Source organism: Aquarana catesbeiana, linkage group LG01 (assembly GCF_042186555.1).
Source record: "Aquarana catesbeiana isolate 2022-GZ linkage group LG01, ASM4218655v1, whole genome shotgun sequence".
Taxonomy (NCBI): Eukaryota; Metazoa; Chordata; class Amphibia; order Anura; family Ranidae; genus Aquarana; species Aquarana catesbeiana.
Genome location: NC_133324.1, coordinates 223,096,761 through 223,107,213, shown reverse-complemented (window position 1 = coordinate 223,107,213; position 10,453 = coordinate 223,096,761).

The following is a 10,453-nucleotide window of genomic DNA, read 5'->3' as shown; positions in this document are numbered from 1 at the left end:
ACTGACGCGTTTCGTCTCCTTGGATATCATCTGGGGGTCTCCCCACTGCAGCCCTCCAAGTATTTATAGATAACGTGTCCCCATACATGAGAGCCAAATCCTCAATGTGTTTCACATGGTGGTAATATTACTTCCGGTATCGGGGAAAATGGCCGACCGGCGTGCGTTCCACGCCTCGGTTTAGACCATATAAGATAGATTGAAGGTGTATTGGTTATAATGCCTCAGATCAGAAAAAAAAGGTACCCAACATATACAATACAACTTTGAGTGAGCGCAGGCCGAAACACCCCAGCCCTCCGTGCAGCCAGAGGGAGGGGATCGCAGTGGTTCAATGTTCAATGTGTGCCAAGCCTCGAGGTGAGGAGCAAGGCGCGCATCACTCAACCCGTCGCTGAGAGGTGCATGGTCACGTGATGACATCATGCGCCTCAACAGCGTTGTAGGCTTGCATTCTAGATGACGGTAAATATACTCCGCTTAACAGGCCGCACCACGTCCAATCACATAGCCGGGATGCACATGATCGTGAGATGACATCATGCGCACCGACAGCACTGCGGGCTTATGTTGTAAATAATAAGGAATAAAGGGCAATACTGGCAAATTAGGAAATTGCACATGGCATATTGGTGTCTGACCCCCAGCGGGGTATAAAAAATACCTGTTAGCAACTATAAAAAGCGGTTATAATGAAAATAAATAGAAAAAAACTGAGAAGCATATGTAAAAATGACCGCTTAATAAAACGGAATCACATAAAAATATGAAAACAAAAAAGAAAAAATAGAGAGGAGTCCTTATGCATTACAGCTGTCACAGCCAAGAGACAGCAGTCGATGGGAAGCCTCCCGTGGAGGCAGTTTTTTCTGTTTTTTTTTTTTTCCTATTTTCTGGGTCCGTCATGCGGCGTGATTGATGATGGATGTACATCGGGGGACACTTTTTTTTTCTTATTTAAAAAGGAATTGTTAAAAACTGTCTTGTGGTTTTTACTTTTTGACACTTTTTTGGTGAATGGGTGGGGATAAGCCCCCCGCCGCAGACCCCCACAACCACCGGACAAGGGGGATCCCAAAGCACCCTCCCCATGTTGACGGCATGTGGCCTGTATGATTCGGGGGGGGGGGGGCGCTTGCTCGCCCCCCCATCCTGTCCTCCAGGCTGCATGCTCGGATAAGGGTCTGGTACCAATTTTGGGACCAATCTTTTTTTTTCATTTTGGCGTGGAGTTCCCCTTAATATCCATACCAGACCCAAAAGGCCTAATATAGACTGGGTGGGGGAACCCGCACTGTTTTTCTCCTTGATTTTTATCTATATTACCGGTAGCCGGCAATACATTACAGCCGCGAGCAAGTTTAAATTCCTTTTTTTCCTTTAGAAATGTAATTTTGCTGTGGGACTGTAAAACACACCAGACAGATGTGCCACTTTACAAGCAGACTAAGAGGACCCCACAGGCACGATATTTAAAGGAATATTTCAGTTTTATTGTTTCACTTTAAGCATTCTTAAAATCACTGCTCCTAAAAAAGGTTTTGTTTTTTTTTTTCTTTAATTTTGCATTGATACAGGCACGATATTTAAAGGAATCTTTCAGTTTTATTGTTTCACTTTAAGCATTCTTAAAATCACTGCTTTTTTGTTTTTAATTTTGCATTGATACATGTCCCCTGGGGCAGTACCCGGTCCCCATACACTTTTTATGGCAAAAATTTGTATATAGGCCTTTAAAATGAGCACTTTTGATTTTTCATAGGGTCCGCATGTTCACACAAATTTTTTGCCTGTGCGCATGTACTGGTGCGAACCGAACCGGAGTGTGTTCGGCCCATCCCTATTCCTGATATGTGCCTGCTGTACCACGTACTTGTATGAGAAAGTATCCTATTCTCTTTGTAGTGCTTCCTTTACCTGGTGTTCCTGCTAGTCCCTCAGCTTGTCCTGACACCCCCCAGCACAGCCATTCACTGAGAAGATCAGTTTGCTGTTGCTTCTCTTCCCCCAGCTCTTATGCAACTAAGAACAGAGGTAATGTGATCACTTTATAAAAAAGGGAGAAAAAAGGTATTTATAATGTTTTTTTTATATCTATACACACGTTTGCCTTTCATTTCTATTTTAAACTAAATGGGTTGTTTTACAAGGTAATTGTTTACCATCAATTTAAGGGGGAGCAGTTAGGGGTTGTTAAAGAACGTGGCTCAACTGAGTTTTTTTACCAGCCCCAACCACAAGTAGAAATTAAACAAATACTGAAAGCTTTTTGTGCATGTGTCCAAATGTGTTCCAGATCTTTCAAAAACCTAACAGCAATAATACCAGCTATGTGCTTTTGATTATTCACATGCATCCAAGTTGCAGAACCTTCCATTAATCCTTTTTATTCCAGCTGCCCCTTAGAAATTTGATGATGAATGTATGTAACCCACTGGTACTGTATATGTGTATGGACACATATTGTGATTAAGCCACTCCTCCTAAATTTAAAACACCAAATGTTTACCAACCAGCAAATTGCTTAAAGCCTGGTACACCAATAGTTATTTTTCTGTTCAACCCTGTGGGTTGAATGAAAAAAAACTGACAGCTCTGGCTGGTGTTAGTACAGCAATCTCCCCCGCTTAGCTGTTGTGTTCTGACAGAGGGATCCCCCCCCAGAACACTCCGGTTGGGAGCAAGTCGGCTGCTTGCTCGGACCGACTGACATACACAAAGGCCAAATGTCAGCCAGTTTTTATTGAACCGACCACTGTCTCCCGACATTCAGGCTGTGTGTGCAGGGCATTAGGCTGGTTTCACATAGGCGTTGTCCATAGTTTGCATCCTCTACACTAAGCAGGCTGGTGACAGGTCCATGTCCTCTCCACTATGCAGAGTGGACATGGACACAGCCCGTCAGATGGAAACGGACCGCCTGTGTGGTTCCATCTGACTGTCATTTGATCCGCTGTTTTTGGTGGACAGGATCGGATCTGATTCCGGCAGGTGTCAGTGGACATGTATAGAGAGCAATGGAGGGTCCAATCAGGTCCGCCTGAAAAACTGACAGGCGGTCCCAATCGGATAGCCCGTGTGCAACCAACCTAAGCCCTCATTCACAATGAACACAGATTTAAATTCGTGCAAGTTCAGATTTCAAAGCCTCATTTCAGTCCGACTTCAGGGGCAACTTGAAAGACATCTGTGTTAGTTCATGCACAGATGTCTATTGAAATTGCCCCCGAAGTCACCAAAAGTAGTGCAGGAACTACTTTTGGAAATTGGTGCGGCACCGAAAAGTCGGTGTCACACCGATTGGGACGCTTCTATTGCCGGCAGTAGGCTCCGATTTGACCTGTCAAATCACGCCAATATGAACGGGGCTAAACCAGATCTTCTCTCAAAAAGCTGGTTCACTCCCTTCCCCAGCCTGTAAATGAGGTTTTAGCAGGAGGGGAAAGCGATTGCCAATTTTTATTAGTACCCACCCCCGCTTTCTCGGTCTCTTCCTTGCCCCGACTCCTCCCTCCCCACAGCCATCAGATACAAGTCACATGTCCCAGGAGACTGCGGGACCATTCACAAAGCACTGCGCAAGCTCTGTAATGCGCAGTGGGAAGCACTGGTATGTACCTGAATTTTAAAAGTCAGCAGTTACAGTATTTATAGCTGCTAACTTTAAAAAAATCAAGCTGAAGTTCTACCTTAAAGTGGTTGTAAAGCTTCAATTTTTTACAATAAAATAACAAACATCTTATACTTACCTGCTCTGTGCAATGCTTTTGCACAGAGCTTGCACAGAGCAGCACTGATCCTCTTCTTCTAAGGTCCCCTGCTGGCGCTCCAGGCTCCTCCTCTTCATCGGGTGCCCCCACAGAAACCCGTTTTCCATGGGGGCACCCATGCTGGCTCGTTCTTGAGTCCCGCTGCTGTGTTCATTGACACAGACAGTGGGACTCGGCCCTACCCCCTGCTCCTGTGTCACAGCTTTTAATTGAAAGCTGCTTGCTATCAATCTTTTCAATGAGGAGAGCAACAGTGGCTTGAGCATTTTTCTGGATCTGATCAGGCTTAAGTAAGAAATGGGGGGGGGGGGGGGGCTGGGGGAGCTGAAGCACAGAAGGTTTTTCACCTTCATGTATAAAATGCTTTAAAGTGAAAAACCTTGAGACTTTACAACCACTTTAACAGCAGAACTTTAGCCAGAAATTAAAGTTCACCCTTTTGCTTTGGTGCCCCAGCCTCTAATTGAGATGCGGCTTCTTTTTCGGGGGGGGGGGGGGGGGGGACCTTAACATCAATGTACCTTAACATCAACGGTCTGGTCTGCAGGACTGCACTCATGTGCAGTGTATAACCAAATGTGAATCATCAGAAAGTCACAGCTGGCTCCCAGATCCAAGCTGACAGCATCAGGAATTTGCAATCCTCAGAACAATCAGCAGAAGGAACACAGACTGGACTCCATGGACTGGTAAGGCCTGATTCACACCTATGCATTTTTAGTGCTTTTTGCATTTTGCAGATTTGCACTACAGTCCATTTAACATAGTTTCCTATGAAACACGTTCTGTAGTGCAAATCTGCAAAATGCAAAAAGCACTAAAAATGCATAGGTGTGAATCAGGCCTAAGTATATGTTTCACCAGCTACAAAATTTGTAGCTTCTGACTTTCAATGTTCACATGCCAGACTGAAGATCTGCTTTGAAATTCATTCTAACAGGTTTATATCTCTAAGATAGCAGAATAATACAATGTAAATAGTCTTATCTTTGAATATTTACTTTGTAATGACAACTGTGTAAGCATATGGGTCATCTTATACATGATAAACTATTGTCAATGCACCATTAAAATAGCACATGTTGCGACATTTATACTAGTGCGCCAAATAAACAATGAATCACAATGTATGTTTCTGTGGAATGTAACGCATGCGTCAGAAGCGAGGATATCCCTATTTGCCACATGTTGCATGAATTACACAATTTGTGCTCTATATAATGGAAAAGACTGCATATATTTTATGTGCTTGTAATAGTGCACCAAGCAGTGGGTATCACAGGACTCGTAGTTATGTGTGACATTGATGTATAACAATGTATTTATACTCCATCCAACTTTTAGCACTTTAGTTTCAGACCTCAGAAGCGTGCTCTGTGGCTTCTCACCTCATAGACATCTAAGCGCATATGCAAATTCACCATATTGTGACTTAGGCTTGGTTCACATATATGCGAATTGGATGCGTTTTAAACCCCATCCAATTTGTATAACATGTGAATGTGACCGGCTTTCAATGGAGCCGGTTCACACATGTCCGGGACAGCCACAGTGTGGCTTTGAAAAGGGTCCTGTGTGTTTTTGGCTCCGGTTCAGGTGCGAATTCAGGCAAAAATTTGCACCTGAACCGGTGAACAGAAATGATCCAGACTGCAAACCACAGCCGGACATGTGTGAACCTGGCCTTATGGTTTTAACAGATAGTTTGTTGCCATTGTTGACTTTTTTTGTGACAATTTTGCACATAATTTGTCTGTTGCAGTTTCTCACTCTGCACCACTGATAGTTTATGGGGCCCACTGTGTTTCCCTAAACACTATATGATATCTGGGTATGCCAAATCTATGCTTCATTTTATTTTACCAGCTGTTTGGCAAAGGTGGTAATTGTGCCTTCTGATTCAGAAAACTTTGCACTTGTTAATCCAAATATGTGCTAAAAAAATAGTATACTGTTTTACTGAATGACATCCCTCTGCTGTATTACTACAAAACATTAAATATGAAAAGGGCAGAAAGTGATCAAATGAAACAAATGACTACTATGCACTATGCATATTGATATTTATGCTTAGGCTGCCATCTAGTGTTTGAAAAGGATATCTGAAAGAAAAAAATAAGGTACCATCAAGGAAGAAAATGGTTACAATCCATATTTTTACAGGTACTTATACAGCACCATTAATTTACGCAGCCCTTTACACATATATTGTACATCCGTTCCTGCCCTCAAGGATCTTACAATCTAAGGTCCCCAACTCACATTTATACATATATCCTGTATAACAATAATGCATACAACGGCAGTTTTAAACAGGAGCCAGTTAAATTACCAGCATGTCTTTGGAGTGTGAGAGGAAACCCATGCAGGCACAGGGAGAACAGACAAACTCCATGCAGGTAGTGCTGTGTTTGGGATTCGAACCAACAACCATAGTGCTGCTAGGCAGCAGCACTAAAAAAAACAAGGAAAAGGTCTGGTGTCACCTGCAAACCACCTTCATTCCAATTTATGCAACAAAATACAGGAAACCTCCCCGGGACTATAAATGAGGTGAATGTGGTTAACCAACAATTGACAGAGTAAATGCAGTCTCAAAATGTATTAAAATTGTCATGAAAACATAAACAGCGTGAATCATAGACAAGCCACTGAAATGATACATACAATAAAAAATGTTGTTACACGTATCATGGTATAAAATGTAATTTGCAAAGTACACAGGCACAACGCGTTTCGCAAGACCATGCTTGCTTCATCAAGGGCAGATGCGTGTGTAGTACATCTGTAGGGGGTATAATGAACCAAATAAGTATCAACAAAGAGATGGTATTGTGACAATTAGTCAAGAGGGTCCAAAACGCATGGCCATATACTCACCAGAGCATAAACTGGGGGCAGACATGACCGGGATGGGGGTGTGTGTCACCAAAGATCTCCCAGTATCCATTAAAAATGTCAACTGAAACATAAATGCATATGTATCAATAGGTGCTGTCATAACAGCATAGAAGTATAAGTATGTATATGCATGAACCAATCTGGTTCAATAATGGTATGGGCTTAGAATCTAGGGGACAATAGAAATAAAAAATATATATATTAAAAAAATAAATAAATAAAAATGTGTAGATAAAAAAATATGACATATTTGTTTGTCTACACATTTTATTTTGTCTATTTATTTTTTTTTATATATATATTATTTTTATTTCTATTTCAGATTAGTTCATACATAATTATTTATAGATAGATAGATAGATAGATAGATAGATAGATAGATAGATAGATAGATAGATAGATAGATAGATAGATAGATAGATAGATATCTATATATAGATATCTATATATAGATATCTATATATATTTTTAAAAATTTTATTTCTATTGTCCCCTAGATTCTAAGCCCATACCATTATTGAACCAGGTTCATGCATAAACATACTTATATCATATACTACTTCACTTCTATGCTGTTATGACAGCATCTATTGATACATATGCATTTATGTTTCAGTTGACATTATTAATGGATACTGGGAGATCTTTGGTGACACACACCCCCATCTTGGCCATGTCCGCCCCCCCTTTTATGCTCTGTTGAGTTGGTTTTGTCCTCTGCCTCCTCAGCTCCCGAGCCGGACGCTCATTACTGTTGCCTCTGGGTATTCAGCATTTGGTAGTCTTTTCCAGCCCCAGGTGAGTATAGGGCCATGCGTTTTGGACCCTCTTGACTAATTGTCACGATACTATCTGTGTTGATACTTATTTGGTTCATTATACCCCTACAGATGTACTACACACGCATCTACCCCTGATGAAGAGAGCATGTTCTTGCGAAATGCGTTGGGATACTTTTCATGCCTGTGTACTTTGCGATTTACATTTTATACCATGTGTAATGACATTTTTTGCTGTATGTATCATTTCAGTGGCTTGGCTATGATTCACGTTGTTTATGTTTGCATGACAATTTTAATACATTTTGAGACGACATTTACTCTGTCAATTGTTGGCTAACCGCATTCACCTCATATAAAGTCCCAGGGTGATTTATTTTGAAGCACTAACCACTTAGCCACTGTGCTGTCCATTGAAACCTTTAGATGCAATCATCTTTTTTGGCTTTTTTAAGATGCGTAGTCTGTATTTGTTCTTAAATAATATCTGTTCTATTTTGTAATTTATTTTACTATTTTCAATAAAGAGAGAATGTAGAGCATCTACATTTGTAGCAGTTCAACTTTTTATGTGTGGACAGTTACGTTTTCCTGCACTCTGCCATTGGACCTTTTTTATGTTCTCAAAATGAGCCAGTACTCAAATGTAAACATAAAGCAGTGTTAGGAGTCTAAAATGGATGGCTAAGTGAAGAGGAACAGAAGGGCAAAATATTTGTTTTACTGCAGAAAATCCTGCTCCAGGCTCTCTTCAGTACCTACCACTTGTCTGAAGGCCTGACGGTCATATAATCTCTCTCAATTAGTTTTTTCTAAAGCTGATCTCCAGCCCTAGCTTTAGTTTTCCACTTTTGTACAGGTTCCTCTGCGGTATTGAAGTTGCTCACCTACAGTGTGCATTAAAAACTGCAGCAAGTCAGATAGAATCTGCCTCCTTTCCAGGCTGGAGGTCGTTCAGAATCATCTAGCTCCTTTGTCCCCAGCCTAATTGTCCTTTGTATTCATTGGATTTAAAGCTTAAGCTTACTTAAAGAGGAGGTCTAGCCCCCCCCCCCCCGAAAAATTAAAAGTCATCAGCCACAAATACTGCAGCTGCTGACTTTTTTTGAATTAACAACCCATACTCATATCTATTAAGTCACTCTGTGTTTATATAACAGTACTAGACACAGGTAGAGGAGTCTCGGAGCCATCTGTCCCAGATCTTATTATACTTAGCTGGACAACCTCTATTAATGTATATACATTTCTTATATGGTAATGAATTATTTATCTCCACCTTCCATTCCATCACCCCAGGAGGCGCCCTCCTCATCCATTTCCTGGCTATGACTTTTCTTCCTGCAAATAGTGTTTCGGATAAAAAGGTTTTGGTGTATTTGTCTGCTGTGTCTGAGGCTATGCCCAAGAGACATTGTTTAGGGTCTAGAGTCAGGGGGGAGCCCATTGTATCATGTAAGAATGCCACAACTTGCTCCCAGAAGCCTTTTATCTTGGGGCATGCCCAGAGTAGATGGAAAAAGGTGCCCGTTTCTCTCTCACACATCTGACATATGACAGTTTGTGTACGCTTGTATCTGGCCACTCTGAGGGGTGTGAGATATGCCCTGTGTATGATATAAAGCTGTGTCAGTCGATCAGAGAGTTTAGGAGACACAGTCTTACAGGCCTCTAATATCTCACCCCACTCCTCGTCCTCCATCAATCCCACTTCTCTCTCCCATCTCGGTTTAATATTATATGCAATTTTAGTAGCTACAGGGGTTAAAAGTAGGTTGTAGAAGGCTGAGATCAATTTGTGGGAATCTGTGCTTTTAATTATAGCTATTAGAACATTAGATGCAGGATCAGGATAGGAGTTTGGGAATTGTGATTTTATCGCATGGCGAATTTGTAAGAATCTAAAAAACATTTGATCCTGTATTGTAAATTCTTCCTTAAGTACATCAAATGTTTTAAGTTGTCCATCTTTCAATATATGGTGTAGGTAAAATATTCCCTGTATGGACCATATGAAAGTGTCATTTATTTTATTAAGCTCTGGGAGATTTTTGTTGTGCCATAGTGGTGTGTAATCATTGAACTGTGGAATGTCTAATCTGGAAACTGCCAAGTTCCATATTCTCCTATAGTGGTGGAGCATGGTATGTCTTCCTTCTCCTGGTTCCATCCCTCCTAGATCTGCTGCTATTGCATATATCGGGTCTTTGGTATATTGCGCCCATTTCGGGCATATGAGTTTGAGGAATCTCTCACTGTCAGTTTTATCTAGATGGAAAAGTTGGGATAACTGTGCTGCAATGTAGTATAGGTTAAAATCAGGCAGGGCCGTACCCCCAAGATCAGTTGGGTTTTTAAGGGCTTGCCATGCTAATTTATGCCTATTATTGCCCCAAACAAATGACTTTAAAAGGGATTCTAGAGATTTAAAATGTTTTAGTGGTAAGTAAATAGGGGTGTGCCATAAAACATAAAGTATCTTGGGCAATAGGATCATTTTGATTAAATTTATACGACCCCAGACACCCAATGGTAATTTGGACCAGATCCGTATTTTATTTTTAACTACGGATTTGAGAGGTTCTATATTTAGGGAGACATAATCTGCAGGGGATCTGGTTATATGTACCCCCAAATACTTAATAACATCTGTTCTCTGTAGCGGGAGACTGGTTTGAGACTCTGGGGGTGGAAAGCTATCAATTGGTAGGATTTGGGATTTATCCCAATTAATTTTCAGACCTGAAAATTCTCCAAATTGTTCTATCATGTTGAGTGCATTGTGTAGTGAAGGGCCTGAATCTGCTAGGTATAATAATGTGTCGTCCGCATACATGCTAATCTTTTCCGTCAGAGTGTCCATTTCTAGTCCCCTAATCTCTGGATTTGCACGAATGGATATTGCCAGGGGTTCCGCCGCCAGGGCATATAACAATGGGGAAAGGGGGCATCCCTGCCTTGTGCCTCTGCTGAGGTAAAAAGATTCAGATGTCCATCCATTAG